The sequence below is a fragment of the Tenrec ecaudatus genome, chromosome 9 (genome assembly GCF_050624435.1).
Source record: "Tenrec ecaudatus isolate mTenEca1 chromosome 9, mTenEca1.hap1, whole genome shotgun sequence".
In the NCBI taxonomy this organism is placed as follows: Eukaryota; Metazoa; Chordata; class Mammalia; order Afrosoricida; family Tenrecidae; genus Tenrec; species Tenrec ecaudatus.
In genome coordinates, this window is record NC_134538.1 from 37,322,582 (window position 1) to 37,346,205 (window position 23,624).

General features: G+C 45.7%; 2 pseudogenes; one reads left to right on the forward strand and one right to left on the reverse strand.

Moving 5' to 3' along the window:
* The first annotated feature begins 3,626 nt into the window (after positions 1-3,626).
* Positions 3,627-8,580, forward strand: LOC142457223 (AP-2 complex subunit beta pseudogene; annotated as a pseudogene).
* Positions 8,581-17,207: 8,627 nt separating this feature from the next.
* On the reverse strand, positions 17,208-21,740 carry LOC142457225 (tubulin delta chain pseudogene; annotated as a pseudogene).
* Between the last annotated feature and the right edge of the window lie 1,884 nt (positions 21,741-23,624).

Here is a 23,624-nt window from a genome sequence, read left to right on the forward strand (position 1 = left end):
TGGTGGGGCAATGGCTACACCCTGATGACCAGGAAGGCCAGTGGTTCTGGTCTACCAGCCACTCAAGGGCTTGTGGGCTAGCTTGAGGGTTTCAGGGCTAGTTTGGGGCTTTGAGGATTAGTTTGAGGCCTGAGAGCCAGTTGGAAGCCTTGAAGTCTAGTTGGGTGGGCTTGAGGGCTAGAAGCATGCATCTTGGGAACACCCACTGGCAGCCCCCCAACAGAAGCTTGCTTTTTGGGTTGGTTATAGCAGAAGCATGCCACTGGGTGGGGGTAGGTAGGAGTGGGAGCATGCAAAATCATGCTTCTTGGACACACCCTCTGGAATACCCTTGCCAGAGCATGCCTAGAGGGGAGAGGGGCTAGTGTCAGACTGCAGCCAGAAGCATGCTTCTGGGAAGCTCCCCCTGGTCCCTCCCCAAACATGCTTCTGGGGGCATATAAGAGTGGGATGCTGCCAAGAGCCTGTTTCTGGGGAGCTCCTCCTAGCTGCCTCCTGCCAAAGCATCCTCTGGGATTTTGTAGACTGGGACCCTGTCAGAAGCCTCTTGAAGCATACCTCTGGGGAATAGTGCAAGAGTGGGACCCCACCAGAAGTCTATTTCTGATGGCTCCCACTGTTGGTGTAGGAATGGGACCCGCAAGGAGCATGCTCTGGGGGCCTCCCATTTGCAGCTTTCACTAGAATCATGCCTCTCGGGGGTGAAGGAGTAGGGCACCGTGCGAAGCATGCTTTTGAGGGTGTCTCCCAGGCAACCACCTGCCAAAAGCATGGCTAGGGGACATGGAAGAGAGGGACCCTGCCAGAAGATTGCTAGTGGAGGGCTCCTCTGGGAGGCCCCACAATCCCGAAACAAGCCACTGGGGGCGATATAGGAGTTGGGACCCCACCAGAAGCATTCCTTTGAGGAGGGGGGTATAGGACTGGGACCCTGCCAAAAGAAAGCTTATGTGGAGCTACCCTGGCAGCCTCCACCAGAAGCATGCCTCTGGGGTGGGTGTAAGAGTGAGACCCCGCCAGAAACAGGCTGCTGGGGGCTTCCCCTGCTAGCACCCCTCCAGATACATGCATCTGGGGTGGTGGTGGTATAGGAATGGGATCCCACCAGGAGCATGCTTCTGAGGGGCTCCCCCTGGCAGTCCCCACTCCGGAAGTTTGCATCTGGTGTGGGGGTGTAGGAGTGTACACCAGCAGTATGCTTCTGGGAGACTCCCCCTGGCATCCTGTCGAAAGCCATGCCTCTGTGGGGTGGGTTTGGGTGTGGGTCTAGGAGTGGGACTCTGCCAGAAGCATACTTCGAAGTTGTGTCAGGATAGCCAGCCCCTAACGAATCATCGCAGGTCTGGTAGGCCCAATTGTACAGAGATAATAAGTAAACATTACTGTAGTAAAGTCATTGAGGTCATGAGAGATAGAAGAGAGAGTAAAGTGAAGGAGTCAGACATATTTCATGGTAGTATGCTCACTTCAGCCCCACTTGGTGGTCCACATGGAGATGGAAGAGGAGAGGGCAGGAGAGAGTTATCTGAATTGGGTGTGGCCCCAGGAGAGGGTGCCTCACCGGAGCCATTGAACTCAACTTTGCCAGCCGTGAGTGTTCCAAGCTCCAGCTAAGAAGGTATCCACCGGTCCCTTCCGCAGGCTGAGTCCACGGCTTATCCTGGCCAGTCTGCCCTTGTGCTGAGCCCTTTACTCTGGGCACTCACCTCCCCGTGGCTCAGGGAAGGCCCTGTTAGGGCCATTGCTGGTCCTAGTCTCAGACCTTCCCAAGGAACAGGGCACTCAGCTTGAAGCCCCACCGATGAACTTCTCTCCGCCCTACTTATTGTGGGATAAACAGTGTTGTCTGCTTGCTCTGGATGGCTGATAACCCCCAGGGAGAATAACCCCTGACCTACTACTTTCCTTGGCCTCCAAGTGTAGTCATTTACCATACGTAGCAAGCACCTAAGTTTGGCATATATTTGGGGGAGGCAACTCAGGAGAAATCTTTGTTTCCTGTAGGGTTGCTCCCCACCAGCTCCAGCAAAAAGCATGCCTCCATCCGGAGTGTGGGAGTGGGGCCTACTTTTTTGCAGGGCGTGCCAGGAGGAGCCCACCAGAAGTATGCTTCTGGAGGGGTCTCACACCTACACCCCCCCCCCCCAGAGCATGCTTCTAGTGGAATCCCTCTCCTATACCCAAACCGAGCCTGCTAGGTAGCACGTTTCTGGCAGGTTCCCACTCCCCCCCTAAGAGTTTACTTCTGGTGTGGAGTGCAGGGGGATCCCCAAGAAGTATGCTTCTGGTAAAGTCCCACACCTACACCCACGCCCCTTCCCAAAGCCTGCTTCTGGAGGGGAGGGAGGTTCCAGGGAGTGCTCCTCTGTAGCAGGCTCAGGTCCCATCCTATACAACCCCGGAGGGAGGCTGCTGCTGAGGAGGGGTGCTAGGGTGAGCCCCCTAGAGGAATGGTTCTAGTGGGATCCCACTCCTATACCCCTCCCCCACCCCACAGCATAATTCTTGTAGGGGGGGTCAGGGGGAGCTCCAGAAGCATGCTTCTGGCAGGGCCCCACTCTTTCAGCCCCCCCACATAATGCTTCTGGTGGAGTGCAAGGGGGAGAATACTTTAAGAGAGAGATTCAAGGAGCCCCCCAAGCATGCAAGGGGGTTTCTCCAGAAGCATGCTTCTCTTGGGGTCCCACTGCTACAACCCTCTCTGTAGGATGCTTCTGCAGGCAGATTCAGAGGGAGCCCCACAAAAGCATCCTGATGGGGTCCTACTCCTACACCCCCTCCCCAGAACATGCTTCTGGTGAGGGGTCCTAGGGGGGCTCCTCAGTAGCAGGCTTTTAGCAGGGTCCCACCCCAACATCCCTTCTCCAGATCCTGCTTCTGGCGGTGGGTGCTGGGGGGAGCCCCCCAGATACATGCTTCTGGCAGGATTCCACTCCTACAATCCCCCTAGAGGATGTTTCTGGTGTGTGTGGGGCAACGAGAGCCCTCAGAAGCATTCTCCTGGTGCGGTTCCATTTATACCTTCTTCAGAGCCTGCTTCTGACTGGGACCGACTCTTATACCTGCCCCAACTATGTTTCTGGGGAAGGTGCCAGGGGAAGCTCCACAAAAGCAGGCTTCTGATGGGTTCCCATTCCCACATGGCCCACCAGAGACATATCTCTCATGAGGGGCTGCCAGGGAGAGCCCCCCAGAAGCATGCTTTGGTGGTGTACCCCTGCCACCACCCCCCAGAGCCTGCTTCTGGTAGGGGTTGGGGGCAGGAGGAGCCCCTCTCAGAAGCACGCTTCTGCCTGGGTGCCACTCCTACATACCCCCAGAGCCTGCTTGGTGGGGTGGGGGTGGGATGGGAGGGGGAGAAGGGGGGTATCCCTTCAGAAACATGCTTCTGTCAGGATACCACTCCTACACCTCCCTACAGACTGCTTTTGATGGGGGTGCCAGGGGGAGCTCCCCAGAGCTTGTTTCTGGTGGGGTTCCACTCCTACCCCACCCTGCTGAGCATGCTTTTTTCAGGAGGTGCTAGAGGGAGACCCCAGAATCATACTTCTGGTGGTGTCCAACTTCTACAGCCGCCCCCAAGCATGCTCCCAGTGGGGGGGGGTGCCAGGGGTCCCCCAAGAAGCATGATTCTGGTGGGGCCCCACTCCTACAGCACCCCAGAGTATGCTACTGGCAGGGGTGGGGTAAGGGAGAGCCCCTAGAACAGACTTTCTCACAGGCCCAGATCTTCAAGAATTAACAGGTGTCAATTTACAATAGAATTTACTAATGAATTTACTGTAGAGCTGGTTTATCCTTATTGTTAGGTGCCATCAAGATGGTTCCATCCCATAGCAACCCTATGCACAACAGAATGAAACATTACATTGTCCTGCGCCAACCTCACAATTGTTCCTATGTCTAAGCTCATCGTTGCAGCCACCGTATCAATACATCTCTCTGAGGCCTTCCTCTTTTTTGCTGCCCCCGCACTTTACCAAGCCCGATGCCCTTCTCCAGGAATTATCTCCTGACAATCTGTCCAGAGTGTGCAAGACAAAGTCTTGCCATCCTTGCCTCACAGAAGCACTCTGGCCTCACTCCTTCCAACACACACTGGTTTGTACTGTTAGGCCAGGGTATTTTCATGACCTTCTCCAGCACCACAATTCAAACGCAGTGGTTCTCTTTCGGTCTTCCTTATTCAGTGTCCAACTTTCACATGCAAATGAGGCAATGGGAAATGCCTTTTAACAAACTAAATCTCAATTAAATATGGTACATTTACAGAGTTGATCAACAGCCGACAGTCTTCCACTTCCCTCTATCAACATGGATTTAATTTGTTCCAACTGTCCCATTGAGTTGCAGACAGTAGTAGAGCTAATTTCCTAATTCTTTCTCATTTTGTACCAAAATGTGTTAGTCCAGGTGGACTAGAGAAACAAATCCAGAGACACTTATATGTGTATCAGAAAGAGCTTTATGTACAAGAGCAATTTTACATTAAGAAAGCAGCCCAGTCCAGTCCAAATCCGTGTGTCTGATATTAGCCCATATGTCCAGTACCAGTCTATAAATTTCTCTTCAGACTCACGCAACACATGCAATGATGCTGAATGTAGGAAGACCACAGGCTGGTGGGGGGAAAGTCTTGTGGATCCAGTGGTGGAGGAGGCATCTCAGTGCTGGCAGGGTTCTCCACGTGGTTCCTTCACCTCTGAGGCTTTGACTTCCATCAGTCAGTCTCCATGTGGCTTGTCAACAAGAATGTCTCTCTGGGAGTGGCCTGTTTCCTGCCTCCAAAATGTGGTCATCAAACTGCATCATGCTTGACAGGCTAAACTCCACTCCCTCACTCTTAATTCTCTCAAATTGACAACAGATTATGTTACTACCACCCCGAATCATCATGTCACCACGTCTCTGAATTCAGTGGGTATTTCTGATCCATGGCACAGTGCTACTTCCACTAACTTTCTGCTTCTTGTCACCAGTCTCCCAGTCTCCAAGTGATATGATGTGACTTGGAACTTTGCTTCTGATTTTTTCTCCCTATAATTCTGAAAACCTCCAATATCATTGGTAATTCAAATGCCTTGTAATTACAGGAAAGAGTAAAGTTTTAAAATTAATATCTCATGGACCATTTATTAATGTGAGAAAAGCATCGTGATACATTTTCAGGGGACAAGAACATACAATTCCATAGATGTATAGATTTTTACTTCACTACACCTGTGGATTTGTTTAGGTAAGATGTATGTTTGGTGTGTGTTGGACATGTAAAAAGAGAAAATAGTATTAGAACGATGTTTTCTGTGCATGAAAAGGGAATCAACGAATTCTAGAAAGTTCGGCAACCGAGGACTCTGGTAACCCTGAACTTTGCAACTGGGGCTACATTCACTGGTACCTTCTGTCAACAGATTCCGTCACTGCCAAAGAAGTAGTCTTGTCTGAGAAAACACTGATCTCCAAGGAAACAGACCTTATTGAGCCAACCTTGTTAGATGAACTAATCTGTCACACTGACTCTGTAGCCTCTGTGTACCATCAGCTTCCCAATGCGTTTGTAGAAGGAAGTCTTAGGATCCATAACAAACACCCATTCAATATGGAAGCACTGATTCTGGTGACAACCCTGTTGGCACGATCACTGCAACCAACTTGGAACAACCTCAGCTTCTTTACTCAGGCAACCTTTTGATTCCTCAAGGAGATCTTTTGAATCTTGATCTTAGTCTCCCAGTCAATGAGCCACAGGTGTCTTCCATGCAAATGGGAGCAGTGGATCTCTTGGCAGGGGAACTAGATAGTCTGGCTGGGCAGTCCTGCATCCCATCTTCAGTGCCTGCAAAATTTGCTCTTCCACCTACTACTGCTGACCACCTACTACTGCTGAATGACCTTTTTGAATTTTCCACAGAAACAGGAGAATATGTGACTGCAGCAAAGTTTAAAGGCTTGGAGATTTCAGGAACATTCACTTACCATCAAGGCGACATCTATATGGAAATGAACTTCACCCACACAGGTTTGCAGCACATGACAGACTTTGCCATCCAGTTAAACAAGAATAACTTTGGTGCCATGCCCAGCACACCTCTGACCATCTATACACCACTGATGCCAAACCAGAGCATTGACATCTCCCTTCTTCTCAACACCTTAGACCCAGTCATGAAGATGGAACTTCTGCAGGTGGTTGTGAAAAATAATATGGATGTCGTGGTAGTTATATAACAGTCAATTTAAGGATTAAGCGTGTAGGGGTGGAGTCCAGCCTGTCAATCAGGTCATAACCAATGAGGCTTCTGTGTGGGCATAGCCTTCCCCTAAGGATTCTGGGAATTCCACTATTTCCTCCTTGGAGGTGGGAGACTCTGCTCACACCCTGGGAGACAAGCAGCTGCCACAACACATGGACCCACCCTGATGCAGCCCTAGGTGCTGGAGAAGCCATGCAGAGACCTCCCAGCACTGAGATGTTTCCAATGCCACTGGATCCAAAGACTTTCTACCCACTCGCCTGTGATCTTCTACATTCGGTGCCATTGCATGTGTTTCGTGAGTCTGAAGAGGACTTTATAGATTGGTTTTGGACATATGGGCTAATATTGGACTTATGGACTTGATCTTGACTGGGCTGGGATGTTTTCTCAATGTCCAATTGCTCATACATAAATCTCTTTCTTATACCCATATGTGTGTCCATGGATTTGTTTCTCTAGTCTACCCAGACTAACACAGATGTTTTCTACTTCAGCTACCTCATTCCATTCAATATGCTTTTTGTAGAAGATGGCAAAATGGAATGCCAGATCTTCTTTGCAACATGGAAGGATATTCCTAATGAAAATGAACTTCAGTTTCAGATGAAGAAATGTCATTTAAATGCCAACACTGTTTCCGGAAAATTGCAAAACAGCAATGTTTATATTGTTGCCAAGCAAAATATGGAAGAGCAGAACATACTGTACCAATCGCTGAAGCTCATGGGAAATGGATTTTGGCCAAACTTTTTATCCAGTCAGGAAACCCAATTATATATTGTCACTGAAGTGCAGAGCTTCTGAAGTCTCTCAGTACATCTATCAGATTTATGACAGCATCTTAAAAAACTAATGGACGGGTCCAGTGCCCTCCAGCAACCCTGTGTTTCGTGTAAGCCATGAGCTCTTCACTGGAGGAAATTGCTTTGATGTACAGAATCTAAACACAAACACACTGAGGGTACCCACTAAAGTAGTGACTGATGTAACCTGTACTAACAGTAGGGCATCACCTGCCGCATATTTTGAGCTTCGTGTGAACCTGTATAACCACTGCTTCAATCGCTTCCCATTTGTCACCTGCTGCTGCTATCTGGTCCTTACTTGTGGCCTTCTCCATGCTATGCCAATGATTGGTGTTGTCTACATCTGCTTTTGAGTGTCATTTGATATTTTGAAACCAACCACTCCTTTCAAAAGCAGAAAAGAGGGAAAAGTAAAGTAAGGAAGTGTTCCTGAAAAAAAAAGTTTCATTTTGTACTTTAAGTTTTATTTCATCGGTCGATATGGGGTCCCTGCTGAATCAAATGAATAAGCCCTGCTCTTCTCTTTTAACACAAGAGAAGCAGTTTTACTCTGAGCCAGAATCACCTCTACACAAACTAAAACAACACCTGGTTGGTTTTTATTCTGTTTTTTAATACAATGAGGATACAGAAATCCTGGTGGCACTGTGATTAGAGCACTGGCCATCGAAACTCCAGTTTCTAAGGAGAACTATTACATTACCTGTCCATAAAGATCTACAGTCCAGAAAACCCTATATAAAGTCCCTGTGAGTTGGAATAGACTCAATGACAGAGTATGATTGTATGATTGGAGTCAGAAAGCATGTTCTCTCCCATTTTGTGGAATGAGTTTAATGGCCCAGAACTGAAAGTAGTTAACAGGAAGTGAAAGTTTCCTGTTTTACAAAGTTGTATTCAGCAAGTCAATTCAAGTCTGCAAACAAATTGCCCCAGTCCCTGCCCCCGTCCAGCACAGCCACCTTCTGCTGTGGGTCTCGGACATTTTCAGGATGCGACTTTTCTCTGTTTCTTGCATGGTCATCGGTGTCAGTGTCCTCAGACGGCAGGCTCTTAATCTGAAAACAGGCTGTGCTGACTGAAAGGACCATGGAAAGGAAAGACATTTCCTTTGCGAAGTCCTCAGGAGATCGATTGATGCAGTGGCTGTTGCAACACTGGGCTCCAATATAGCAAATATTGTTAAGACAGTGTGGTGGTGTTAGGTGCCTTGGAGTCAGTCCTGACTCCTTGAGAGCCTGCATGCAGTAGAAGGAAATACTGCCTGGCCCTGTACCCTCCTCACAGTGCTGATATTGGAGCCCAATTTTCCCAGCCATGTGTCACTTTATCTCCATGACAGTCTTCTCTCTTCTCCTCTTCCCTCTCCTCCTCCTTTGGTTTAAAGGACAGTGTAGGATTAAGCAGTGTTTCCTTCTGCTGTCCAACACAATGGGATACTTAGATTTTATAGATCTGCAGTGAGGTTGAGTGCATATATCACTGGAAATTTTGTAAATTACATGGTAGCATTTTTCACTTTGGAGGTCTTACAAAGAATTTATGTGTTTTCCTTTTAAGATACTCCTTGTTATACAGCTTGGAAATTATCAAATTACTTTTCATAATTATTTCATGATTATTTTCTTGGTTTAGTTTCATTATGGTTTAGATTCTGCATAATCAGACAGGCTTACAATATACTATACATATCCGGTAACACTCTCATCCTTTCCATTACTGACCCAAATAAAATTTATCATCTGAAAAAATTCATTGATTAAATTACTCATTGATTTTAATCCCTCAAGTTATTTTACTGAATGCTTTTAGAAAATTATAAGGTCCATCTGAGCGAAGGGGCAGCTCTCAGCCATAGCCAGCGTCTCTAACCCTTTCTCCACCCCCATGAGGTAGCTCCATACTGTGACACCTCGTCTTCTCAAAATAGTCTCACAGAGACCTTGCCCCCTCTCTTCACCATTCCCCTGGTGCCACAGGCAATGTGGGGAATAGTAGACTCCTTTTAGACATAATGATTTATTTCTGCCCCCAAAGATTATTAACATGGGATTCCTTTGTTCTCTCTCTCTCTGACTTTCTGCACCTTCTCCTGTGGCCGCAAGTCCCTCAGTCTCTTCCTCTCTCTAGCTCTCCCTTCTTCCTGTCAGATATTCTCTCTCTACTGTCTTCCAAACTTCCTTTAACCTGCCCTCTTTACTCTCATTCCAATCTAAACACCCTGGCAGTTCGTTAACTCTACTAAAACCTGTTAATTAAAATCTATTATCTGGCTCTGCTTTTCCTTTATTCCCGTTCCAACATAATGGTGCTGAAACTCTAGAGAGGTATTTGTGGCCAGGACTGTTGAGACATTAGCCTCTCTAATACTGATTCTCTGGTGGCCTCTTCCCGGACCCATCACAGCAGTCTTGTATGTCTGCGGTTAGAGACATTCCAATTCGAAAGGATCTGTGAGTGTAAAATCCAAAGCTCCCCACTCCAGGGTCATCTGCAGTCAGATGTCCTTCTCAGCCAGTGGCTCCTCTCACGAGCTCAATTTTTCACTCATTCAGCCTTTGATTATAGGATGTACTGTGAATGCAACCTGGAACTGCTGGGTATCCAACTGATTATAGAAAATCTAGCGACTACAAATTAATCCTCACAATTTGAAATGTCCACTAGATGGCACTCCTGACTTAAAAATTCTAATGATTACTGCAAATCAAATTCTTTTTTTCAACAACCATACTTGCAAGCATTCTATAGTCTCCGCTCTCATCCCCATCTCTATCAGGATTGCCTTCCTCCTCAATTCCTGCAAGCCCAGGGTAAAATTGCCCTTCTAGTTTTTCAGATCACGTTAAGCCTCAGTCAGCCTCTTCCTTTAGTGCTGTTTCACCCCCTCCTCAAGAATGTCTTCTTCCTTTGTTCTAAACCCCTCCCACTCCCACCTCCACCACCTTCTCTTCCACCACCTTCTGACATTCTGTAATCCCATCTCCTCCACCTCCATCTCCTCCACCACCTTCTGACATTCTGTAATCCCATACCCCCTACCCTGTTATCTATACAACTTCTGCAGTCATTTCTCCCTCCCCACACCACAAGTTTCTCCCCTCACTCCTTCTGTGTCAGAGTGCCCTCCCATCAGCACCATCTTCTGAGCAATCTGACATCTCTCCCCTGCTGCTGGCATCATTCCTTCCTCTCACCAGTTTTTGTTCAACTCTTCCCTGCACAGAAGCAGCTTCTTTGAATCCAGAGTCCATCCTCAAACCCTGCCTCCTTCCTTCCTCTCCGAGAAGTCATGGGAGCAGAAGGGCTGGTAAAAATGCATATTCTTTTCTCAAATTTATGGTTTATTTTTTTCTAGGAAGATGTCTGGAAACTTTTGCCTCTGACGTAGACATTTATGCCAGAAAGTTTAAAATATCACTCAGTCTTATAATCTTACCTGGAAAGATATTCATATTATTCATATAACTACTCTGGCTCCTAAAGCTTGAAGATAAACAAGCGGCCACCTAGCTGAGAACCATCAAAGCCTACATGGAAGAAGCAAACCAGCCTGTCTGACCCCAAGGTGCAGAAGGGACCAGTTATCAGATATCAAAGAGCTAAAAACCATATCAGTGGGTGCCCAGCTCCCTGATATGATCAATGAAGCCAAACGTGTGCATAAGCAAATGTGGTGAAGAAAGCTGATGGTGCCAGGCTATCAAAAGAGATAGTGTCTGGTGTCTTAAAGGCTCGAAGATAAACAAGCGGCCATATAGCTCAGAAGCAACAAAGCCCACATGGAAGAACACAACAGCCTGTGTGACCATGAGCTGTCGAAGGGATGAGGTATCAAGCATCAAGGAACAAAACACCATTCATTGAAAATGTGGGTGAGTGCAGAGTGGAGACCCAAAGCCCAATGGTAGCCAACTGGACACCCCTTGCTGAGGGGTTGGGGGGAGGAGATGAACCAGGCAGGGTGCAGGGTAGCAATGATGAAACATATAAATTTCCTCTAGTTCTTAAATACTTCCTCCTCCCCACTATCATGATCCCAATTCTACCTTGCAAAACTGGCTAGAACAGAAGGTGTACATTGGTACAGAGAGCAACTGGAAACACAGGGAATCCAGGACAGATGACTCCTCCAGAAACAGTGATGAGAGTAGTGATGCCTGGAGGGTGGAGAGACTGTGGGGTAGAAAGGGGGAACTGATTACAGGAATCTACATATAGCCTCCTCCCTGGGGGAGGGACAGCAGAGAAGAGGGCAGGGGGAGATGTCAGACAGTGTAATATATGACAAAATAGTAATATATGAATGATGAAGGGTGCACGAGGTAGGGGAGAAGTGGGGAGGGAGGGGGAAAATGAGCAGCAGATATTAAGGCTCAAGTAGAAGGCAAATGTTTTGAGAATGATGATGGCAACCAATGTACATATGTTCTTGACAATGGATGTATGTATGGACTGTGATAAGAATTGTATGAGATATAAACAATACCCTCCTCTTGGGTGGATTAATGCCCCATGACCCCACTACCCTTTTCTTCCTTGTATTCATCCTTTTGTTTTCCTTTCCCCGCTTCCTCCACCATTGTCTACCATGTACATCCCTGGTTTTGGTCTGGTCTCTTCCATACTACACAGTCTTCACCCCTAAAATGTTTGTATATATGGCGGGAAAAAAATGTTTGTATACAGTAGTTTTTTTCCCTATGCCACTTTTGCTTTTTTAAAAATGTTTTAATTCTTACCTCAGCGGGCTCATGTTGTACTTGTCCTTTTGTGCCTGACTTACCTCGCTTAGCATGATTTCCTCTAGTTCTTCCCATGCCGCTATGTGCCTCATACGTTCATCACTGCTTTTTAGTGATGCCTAGTACTCCATTGTATGTATATACCACAGTTTTTTAATTCAATCGTCAGTTGATGGAAATTTGGGTTGCTTCCAACTCCTTGCAATTCTGAACTGTGCCGCAATGAACACTGGAGCACAGATGTCTGGTCTTGGTTTGTTTCTTGCCTCTTCTGGGTATATGCCCAGTAGGGGGATTGCTGGGTCATATGGTAACTCTATTTCCATCTGTTTTAGGTATCGCTAGATTGATTTCCATAGTGGCTGTACGTACTTACAGTCCCACCAGCAGTGGATGAGAGTTCCTGTCTCCCCTCAGCCCCTCCAACACTTGTTGCTTTCTGATTTTTTGAATTGGGCTACCTTTGAGGGTGTCAGGTGGTACCTCATTGTTGTTTTAATTTGCATTTCTCTTATGGCTAAAGATCGGGAACATTTTCTCATATGTTTGTTGGCCATTCGGATTTCTGCGCCTGTGAAACTTCTGTTCAAGTACTTTGCCCACCTTTCAAGTGGGCTATTGGTTTTTTCTTTTTGGAAGCTAGCAAAGTGGGTGAACAAGTAAATGTGGTGAAGAAAGCTGATGGTGCCCGGCTATCAAAAGAGATAGTGACTGGGGTCTTAAAGGCTTGAAGATAAACAAGCGGCCATCTAGCTCAGAAGCAACAAAGTCCACATGGAAGAACACACCAGCCTGTGTGATCGAGTGGTCCTGAAGGGATCAGTTACCAGGCATCAAAGAACAAAAAATCATATCATTGACTGCACACCTCCATGATAGGATCGCTGAAGACAAATGGGTGCATAAGCAAATGTGGTGAAGAAAGCTGATGGTGCCCAGCTATCAAAAGAGATAGTGTCTGGGGTCTTAAAGGCTTGAAGGTGAACAAGCGGCCATCTAGCTCAGAAGCAAAAAAGCCCACATGGAAGAAGCACACCGGCCAGTGCTATCACGAGGTGCCAAGGGACCAGGTATAAGGCATCATGCAAAAAAAACAACAACGATATAAGTGTGTGTATATATGTGTATATGTATATGTATATATATACACCATATTAAATGAAGGGGGAAGTGCAGAGTGGAGACCCAAGGCCCAAGTGTCGGCCAATGGAGATCCCCTCATAGAGGGGTTTAGGAGAGGAGATGGGTTAATTAGGGTGCGAGGTAGTACCCATGAAGAACACAGCTTTCCCCCAGATCCTGGATGCTTCCTCCCCCCAACTACCATGATCCGAATTCTAGCTTGCAGGGCTGGATAGGACAGAGGCTGTACACTGGTACATATGAGGGCTGGAGGTACAGGGAATCCAGGGTGGATGATACCTTCAGGACCAAGGGTGTGAGGGACGATGCTGGGAGAGTGGAGGGTGAGTGGGTTGGAAGGGGGGAACTGATTACAAGGATCCACATGTGACCTCTTCCCTGGGAGAGGGACAGCAGAGAAGGGGGGAAGGGAGACTCCGGATAGGGCAAGATATGACACAATAACGATGTATAAATTACCAAGGGCACATGAGGGAGGGGGGAAAGGGGAGGGAAGGGGAAAAAAAAAGAGGACCTGATGCAAGGGGCTTAAGTGGAGAGCAAATGCTTTGAGAATGATTGGGGCAGGGAATGTATGGATGTGCTTTATACAATTGATGTATGTATATGTATGGATTGTGATAAGAGTTGTATGAGTCCCTAATAAAATGTAAAAAAAAAAGAGGAGAAAAAAATGATTAGGGCAAAGACTGTACAGATGTGCTTTATACAATTGATGTATGTATATGTATGAACTGTGATAAGAATTGTATGAGCCCCAATAAATTGTTAAAAAAAAAAGAATTGTATGAGCCCCCAGTAAAATGATTAAACAAAAAAGACAGGAAGAGTGTCTGGGTAGCAGCATGGTTTGTCTGGGTAGACTAGAAAAACAAATCCAGGGAGACTCATATGTGAATAAGAAAGAGCTTTACATGCAAGAGTAATTGAATATTGAGAAAATGTCCCAGTCTAGTCCAGATCAAATCCATAAGTCCGATATTAGCCATATATCTGATTCCAGTGTATAAATTCCTCTTCAGACTCACACAACACATGCAATGATGCCAAATGCAGAAATATCACAGGCCAGTGTGGGTGCAAAGTCTTATGGATCCAGTGGTGTGTAAGCATCTCAGCACTGGCAGGGGTCTCTACATGGCTCCTCAAGCTCAGGGCATTAGTTTAGCTCCATATGTCTTCTCAGGTGGAATGTCTTTCAGGGAGTCATACTATGTCCTGCCTCCAGTGAGCTATTTATCTCCTTAGCACCTCCAAATAAGGTCATTAAGCTGTGACCTGATTGACAGGCTACACCCCACCCCCTGGCTCTTAATCCTCTCAAATGGACAACAGATTATGTAACTAATATATGGCATTACAGAGAAGCAATAGAAATTCATATCTAGAACCCATGAGAAAATTCAGCACAGTTTTTATATAGCAGTGGTTCTCAACCTTTTTAATGCCGTAACCCTTTAATACAGTTCCTCATGTTGTGGTGACCCCCCCAAGCATAAAATTATTTTCTTTTTTTTTTGCATAAAATTATTTTCATTGCTACTTCATCACTGTAATTTTTCTACTGTTATGAATCAGGCAGCCCCTTTGAAAGGGTCGTTTGATCCCCAAAGGGGTCGTGACCCACAGGTTAAGAACCACTGTCATATAGCCTCTCAAAGACTTTTCATAAATTCACCAGGTTTACTCTTTCAACACTAGGTGGCACTACATTACCTCATCCACATCTTATCTCACATCTCCCAAGGTGAGGAAAGAGCTTATACATTTGCTGGCCTTTACCCTTCAAAGCACAATGGGTATATCTGAACCAGTTAACACTCAACCACAAGTGGGTAAGCCACTTGGACCCTGATTTCCGCCAGAACCTGTCCTAGAATACAATCAAAAGGGGACTCTAGGATGCTGATTGCCTTTTCTGCCAGAAAGTGGGAAGGATCACCTCTTCCATAATGTCTCTGGAGCAACCTCCTCAAAATGCCTCACCATCAGGGCTCGTAGGCTCAGCAATCAAGAACTGGGTCCAGGGTCTGAGGCCCACGGAGACCACCCACCTCATGCCCAGGGTAACTACTGTCATCTCTGGTAAGCCCATTTCTTTCCTCTCTGCATAGTCTACATTACTTACACACGTAGGACACACTTCTTTAGCACCAGCCACTATTCCAGCAGTCACAAGTGTAGTATCAGAGTCACTCATTACACGAACACTTTCATATCACTGGTATAATGTGCAGTTCTCACACAAGCTTCTACCCATTCCATATTGCCCATCCCCGTACTCAATTCAAAACAGGAATATCTATACAATTGACAGAAGCCTCACAGCCTCCCAACCTATTACTTCTCTTACAATGCTACCTGCCTTCACTTCCTCCCAAAATAGCTCTAGTGTCCTGGTACCTCCCTGTCAATTCCCTCCTTTACTACCTGCTCTGGTTAACCCACGGGTGAGGTATATCATTTAAATGCTGTTACTTTGCGTCACTAACCTGTTTACATCAGGTTAAATGACACCTTGACATTTCCTAATGTGCCTCAGTCCCCTATCACTTTTGACACTTAAAAGCCTGAAACCTATAATGTCAAAACCCCTGAAGGAGGGCCTATTAAGGCCCACTCACTCTCCCTACAACTTACCAATTCTGCCAGTCATTAAACCAGTAGCAACTACAGACTAGTTCAAGATCTTAAAGCATCATCAACTTTGCTGTCTTGCCGATTCATCCCATTGTTCCCAACCCTTACACTCTGTTCTCCACTATTCTGCCCAATACGCAATTGGGCAGGTTTAAAAGTTATGTTAACTGCAAAAATCATAGATGCCAAGAAGTGAAGTTCCAATGCCAGCTAGGGGAAAAGATTCGGTAAGCTGAAGAAGGAAGAAGAACGTGAATTTTACGTCTGTGCCAGAAGATGAAAGAGGGCAAAGCGAAGCTTGAGAGTATGCAGTAAGTTGGAGAAGGATTGAGGAAAGGTGAACTGTATTTGTCAGGGTTTGCAATACCTGCAAACAATGAGGATGTAAGAAGGTTAAAGAAAGTAGCTTTGGGGGGACAGGCTACAGAAAAGTGGCTGAAGGGAGATATTGGACAGTGTAAAACATGAAAAAAGTAATTTCTAAATTATCAAGGTTTCCTGAAGGAGGGATGGTGGGGGAGGGAGGGGAAATGAGCTGATACCAAGGGCACAAGTAGAAAGGAAATGTTTTGAGAATGATGATGGCAACAAATGTACAAATGTGCTTGACACAATGGATGGATGGATTCCGATAAGAGTTGTATGAGCCCTCAATAAAAATGATTACAAAAACAAAAACACAAAAAGAGGAGCTTGTCTTAGGATGTCTGGGTGTACCAGAGGATGGACAGTAGGCTAAACTTGAAGGTATACAGTACATTGTAGAAGGTTTGAGGAAAGTGGATGTTATTTGCCTTGGTTTCTTTAAAAGAAAAGAACATTAAAAACTATTTTGAAATCTTGAGCCCCATGGCTCCTACCACTTCTGGGACTTCTTAGTTTAATATGTATAATTATGTACTTTGGACCCTGCTTCTTTCGCTGTTAAAAAGGCACAACAAGGCATCGAGTGAGATGGAGAAGAAAAGAGGAATCTACGTAGCCCTCCTGATACCCAATTCAGTTTCCACCAGAGAGGACAGCCCTAAGAAATACATGATGTATATTTATTATAAAAATCCTGACATTCATTTCTTAAATAGTTGCTTAAGTGGGAAAAAAATCTTACTTTAAAAAAACAACAACTTATTTTTATGACTTTTTACTTTTAAATGTTCGTTGTAGCTTTTGACAACAGCTCCCTCTGCTGGCTCAAAGCGTGCACTTCAAAGATAAATACATTTGTATTTACGTATGCAACTGGAATTTCTCTGCTTAACATTTTGCAGCAGAGGTTTACTTTATATTGAATGAATTTTCTTTTTCAGAAAAGACGGAAGATTTAGGAATATGAGGGCAAGTGGAATATTCTTTTTCCTTGGCTACTCCAGACACGAGTCTCAACAGCTCAGCAAGGGTTTCTAATATTCTTTGTAAAAGAACCAATTTTTCCCCTAAAAATGAAAAGTAAGTAGAAGATGTTTTCATTGAAAACATTATTTTGTAATATAAAGATGTCCCTCCTTTCCTTTGGGTCTAGTGTGCACAACGAAACCAGCATTCCACTGTTACTTTAACAAATAAGACGTTGAAACCCTTACAGAAATGATATTAACAATAATTATTTTAGTCCCAAAACACTCTTGTTCAAGATCAGAGGTTACAGTGACTGGAAATGACCTGCTCTAACAAAGAGAAAGTGTCCAAGAAGTCCTCTTCTTCAATTCCAAATTTTGTGTATTGATGGATGTAGGCTTTTGAAGCAAACACATTCCACGCTTTGCCGACAATCAGATCAAGTGGCTTGACTACGAACTGGCTGTTGCTGACCAATGTGGCAGACTTCTCATACTTGTTGAAGGCTCGTTGAGTTTTCCATACATTAAAAGCATCAACAGGTGCTAACCAGGAAGTATAGAGGGCTGGATCTTTCAATCCCCCCAGATCTGCACTTTGCACATCTTTGCCACGAAGGATGACCAAGTTAGCAATAGAAGTGTTCAAATGAAGCTCCCTGGTGAAAGGTGTTTTGCCAAGAGGAGGCAGTCCTGATACAGGTGGCCGTACTTGCCAGTTGATACCTTCTTCCACGTTTGCATTAGAAATGAGCATCTGTCTCAAATGCTTGAGGAGGCCTGCCCAAGTAAATGTGCTGTATGCCAGTGGGTTCTCAGACATCTGAGGAATGGTCCGCACACCCAGCATCTTGAATTCAGGGTGGGTAACAAGATTCTCCATTAAGTCTCCCAATTTTTTTTCCGGCTGACAGATGTTTATTACCGCCTTGGCACAGTCACTGATGGACGGGGACACACAGACAAGGCGGGCAAGGGCACCCGACCCTCCCCCCCCCCCCCTCAGCCCCCAGGGTGCTTGCACTCAGGCTGAGTGGGGGTGGGGACTCACAGGAGGGACAGCCCTCTGAGGGACCCAATCAACCAAGGAAGTCGTTGGCAGGGTCAGAACACCCACACAGTCAGATGAGGCACAGTTTACAGAGCAGCAAGTTCAAAGCCAACCAGCGCAAAGAGGAGTCCCTCTCTGATCCTGGCTTAGCCACCACAAACATTTGCTGGCCAGGCGCCTCTCCACACAGCGGCAGCAGCGGCTCACCTCGTCTCCAGACTGTCCCTGGCCACCAGGTGTGGCTCAAGAACTGAGGCCTCGGCCAGCTGGGGTAGGACAATCTCACAGCAGGTGACCGGGCAGGTCACCTGGGAGACTTGTGTAAGTGGAGAGCTGAACTTGGTCTGCACCCTCACGGACTCCCGGGTGGACACACTGAGTAGCAAGCACCAAGGTGACAGCACAAGAATTCCCTGGGGGCTTTGGGGGTGTGGACATCGCAGCACTAGGGAATATCCCAGGCCAGCTGTCATCTCGGGAACAGGTGAAGTGGGGGAGGGGAAGGGGACCAGCCATCAGGGCTCTTGCTGGACCAGGGGATCTGATATAGGATGAACCACCGCCGTCGGTAGCCATCAGAGGCAGGCAGAGGGAGCTGGAGGTGCCAATTGTCTGAGGGGCCCTGATCTAATCGCTATGACAATTTAATTCTCTACCAGAAGAGGGGCTCTGTAGTGAAGCGTTTGGCTACCAACCAAAAGGGGGCTGGCTGGAGCCCACCCAGCGGCAATCAGCTTCCATAAAGATTTGAGCCAAGAAAACCCTAGGGGGCAACTCTGTCCCAAGGGGCCACTAGGGGTCAGAATCATCTGGACAGCATCTAAGAACAGGAACACGATGGACAGGGGTGTACCTGCATGTTAATTCCTATAAACGAACAGGAAACAGTAAAGCTTGATGAACACCTTCCTGGCCTGTAGAGCACCCAGCATGACATCCTTTCAACAAAACTCTAATTGGGTGACCGAATATCCCTTGTTATCGGATGTATACATAACCTTCTCCCTGGGGAACGGACAACAGAAAAGTGGGTGAAGGGAGACATCAGACAGTGTAAGACATGACAAAATAATAATTTATAAATTATCAAGGGTTCATGGGGGAGGGGGGATGGGCAGGGAGGGGAAAATGAGCTGATGCCAGGGGCTTAGCAAATGTTTTGAGAATGATGAGGGTAATGAACGTACAGATGTGCTTGACACAACTGATATATAGATGGATTATGATAAGAGTTGTATGAACCCCTAATAAAATGATTTTTAAAAAGAAAGGAAGAAAGGTTTGAAATCGCCAGTCACTGCGAGGGAGACAGAGGAAGCCTTCTATGCCCGTAAAGAGTCTTGTCTTACAGGGTCGCGGCGAGTCAGAGTTGACCAGATAGCAGTTACTGAGACTGGGTGCAAGAACAAGCTGGCTGGGAGAAAGTGACAAATCCTGAAAAAAGAATCCCTGCCTGGTCCATGTTGGAAAACATTTCCTTCTATTGAGATAGAAGAGAAGGGGCGGGGGGTGGGGGGTGGGGAGGAATCAGCCTAAAATGAAACACATTGATCTAATTCCACCATGTGAAATTTTAAAATGTGAAGTGTAAAATAAACTTTCTCAAAATATGTACCCCTGGACACATTGTCTGATCAAATACATTTGGAATTTCTGGATTAAAAAAGACTTAATTGATCCATGGGTCCTGCTGCTCCTAGGATGCCTCATTTTAATATGTATGTATATTTTGTTTCATTGTTTTCCTTTTTTTTCTTGCAGAAAAGTATACATATCTTCACCAAGCATCCAGCAGGAAGAAATTACAGAAGACAAAGAGCTTTGCCCATATTCCATATTATTAAAAGGCAGGAATTTAAGGTTTATTGAGTGAAGGGGTCTTGATGCCAGCCTCTGTAACTTCTTCTCAGTACCTGCTGAGCATAAAGTAACCCCTCACCTTCTCAAAACCTCTCACAGACACCTTTCCTTTTATTCCCGTTGTAACAAAAATCCTCCTTTATAAAATACAGTTAGCCTAAGGGCGCTTCCTTTGGGTCTCTATGAAACTTTTGTAACTTGCTACATTGCTCAGAAGTAGGCAGGTTGCACGTGGATGGCCAAGTAAAAGGGTCCATAATACTGGGAGTTTTCTCTTAGTTACCAGACTATGAGTGATTACAATGTAGACCCTGCTACGTAGTTAGTCAATGAAGACTTCCCAAGACTGGCCCAGGGCTCACAGGACCCTCTTGCTCTGTATGTTTTCTCCTGGGCAACAGTTGTTTCACGTGAATGACCTGAAACCCCAGGCAATATAAAGTATCTACATGCGACTCCTCAAAGTGTAAATTCCAAAGCCAAAAGTATGTATGAGGGGTATCCCCAAGAAAAAACCAACAGTACACATCCCATTAACCCCCTCGTCTCCCAACCCCCTCCCTCTGGCTCCTGTGAGCAACTCCTTCTGAATTAGTACAGGCACTGGCCTCACCTGGGAAGGTTCTCACTGGTCACAGTGAATTTTTTCTCTAAAAGCAGTTTCACTTGAACTTCATTTTTTTGTGATGGCCAATTTAAGAGAACAGCATGCAGCTCTGAAATCCCCTCCCCCCCCCCGCTGAGGAAAAATGCCACAGAAACTGTTGTGATGTTGAACACAGCTTACAAGGACAGCGCTATGGGTGTGTGTGTGAAGTGTACAAGTGGTTTTCTCATTTCAAAAAAGATGAAATGTCCATTGATAACAAACCTTGTTTGGAAGGCCTGTCACCTTCCCCAACGGACAAAAATGTAGACTCCTGGTGCATTTGGAGTTCATTCCACCAGGTCAGACTGTTAATTAAGCTTTCTATGGGGGAAAAGATTGTGTAACAGTGCAACAAAAAAAGTCCTGATTTGTGACAGACGGGGGCTGGTTTTGCAACCATGACAATGCACCTGCTCAGGTAGCTATCTCAGTGCACCAGTTTGTGGAAAAAGCCAGCATGCCTCTCTTGCCCCACGGACCTTAATCACCTGACCTTGCTCTGTGTGACTTCTTTTTGTTTCCATGAATGAAGACGAACATGAAAAGCCAGTGACTTGATGAACGTAGACATGAAGAGAAAAACGAGGGAGGTGCTGTTAGCCATCTAAACAGTTGAGTTTGAAAAATGTTTCCAAGAATGGAATTGCAGATTTGACAAATGTATTAAGTGTAAGCTTGTTTTGTTAAAAAATTTAAATACAGAGTTTGAAAATAATTTTTTGTTTTGTTTTTGCATACCCTCTTATATTCTCTCTGTATTCTGATTTCAAGCATAATACCACAAAGACATTCTATTTTGGACTGCTGTGGTTTCCTCACTGGGATACATTTGAAATCAAAACTTTCCTTTCTTCCTTTGACTTGGAGAGGGTAAATTGGCTGCACCCCTGCAGGAGAAAAACAACAACAACAACAACACACCAGCATTTCCGGTTGCATTCCTTTGACTGCTGTAAGACAGAAAAGTTTTTCCTATTATAATACAACTTTTGAATTCCCAGATATCAGGAGTAAACAGAATTAAGAAAATAGAACTACCTTAGGGAAGCTGTGAGATATATATGAATCAGAAACCACAAAATGAAACCTGCTCTGAAGCCATCTGCACCTGCTTCAGTATCTAAATCCTGGGTGGTCCTGTGCACCCCTTGCTGCCCAGCCATCCTCCCTGCAGGGTGGGTTGGTGTCTGGCTCTCAGACTTCCTCTCACTATGTACCTTGCACAGTAACACATGACCATGTCCTCAGCAGTCATGGAGCTCAGCTTCAGGAATAACTGAGTATTTGATGTGTCTGTAGTGATGGAGAGTTGGTTTTTGAAGGGCAGGTTATAATTTGTATTACCATCATAGCATATGAGTCCCACCCACTGAAGTCCCTTCCCAAAAGTGGCAGATGCAGGGCCAGCAGTGACTACTGGTGATGGAGAACCCAGAGACACTGCAGGTGGATTTGTACCCTAGTGCCTGAAGAATAAGTTGCATGTGAGTGATCCTTGCCATTATAAATAGAGAGGGACTGAAGTCAATCTCCCTGGTTTCTTCTGAGGCCACTGTAGAGTAATTATTTTGAATTTATCTGCCTGTTAGTCTGTGATGGAGAAAACCTGATCTCAGCGGTGTGAGGAAAATGTAAAAGGAAAGCAAAGTATGTCTAAGCCCAAAGTTCTCTTGTGTCAGCCCTTCATTGCTCTTTACCTGTCTTGGGCTCCAGAATATTCTGTTGTCTGTAAGTTAACAGGATGTAATTCTCTGAAAGGATCAGGGAATTTTCATTCCCTCACACTTTCCAAAATTCTTTTTTTCCTTTATCTTCAGACACCCTTTAAGCTACATCCTTAAATTCCTTGTGTTGCACGGTGGTAACAGAGAGGCCCCATATTGCACTGTCACTGTTGCCAGGTTACAGAAACAGGTGGATTCGAAAGATTCTAAATTTTATTTTCACATATGTGGGAAAGGAGACTGCGGGAGATAGTCATGGGGGTGTCTCTCTAAATGTTAGCCTCCTTGTCCCTTTGTGTATATAACATATATACACATGCTGGTGGGATAGCTCTTCAGTCAGACACAAATCATAGAATGACGGGCACAAACTGAGTGTGATAGTTAGGTTTATTGTGCAGACTAGGCCTCTGTAGGAACATGTGGACGGAGTTTAATCAGGTCACAGCTTGATTGGAGGGCGACCGAGATAAATACTTTCCAAGGCTGGCCTCCCGTTTCTCTTTCTCCCTGGTTATTGGACCAGCATGCTGTTGCTTGGGCTAATCCTTTGCCTCAACCATGTGCTGCACTACCTGTGGGCTGAGCCAACCTGTGGATTGTGTCTGTCGCCTGGCTGTGCATTGCTAGAACTTGAGGCTCCTTCGAGACCAGCTTTGCCATTCTACTGGTGGTGTTGCTGTTCAGAAATTCCTGGAGCTTGAGACCCCATTGGGGCCTGCTTCACCATGTTCCCACGCTACTACCTGTGGCGGCCCCACCCTACTGTCTGCTGTCAGTGGGCAAACTCTACCTGTCTTGCCTGAGAGCAGATGCCGCTGTTTGCTTCCTTGACCTTGGACCTGCAGCCCTTGTGAATTGTAGGGCTATCAGTATATTAACTGTTCAAAGAAAGTGAGTTGAACTGAGCCCTCTGTACTGCTGTGTGGGCTAACTAGCTGTTATACTCCCTCTCACTACATAGATCTATCTATCTATCTATCTATCTATCTATCTATCTATCTATCTATCTATCTATCTATCTAATCACAAGTGTCCTGATTTTGTTTCTCTAGAGATCCCTGCCTAACACACTGGGGTAAATAAAATTTTGGTTTAACATGGATCTTGTGTTACAGAGCTGCCATTACATAGGAACCCTACATTTCAGAGGAGACAGGCTTGATTTGTAGGTCCTGGTTCTTAGAGAGAGTGTAATGTGATCACATGAGTTTATATAATCTCCGGCATGCAAACCATGGTAAACACATCCATAGCAGGAAGGGATCGTACTGGAGACATACACGTAATGGGGATGGGGATGAGCTAGGTGTATACACACAATAGGAAAGGGAGGGACTAGAGGTATACATGTGACAGGAAGATACATAGACGGTACATATGTAACAAGATGGATGGACTGTAGTCAAGGTGGC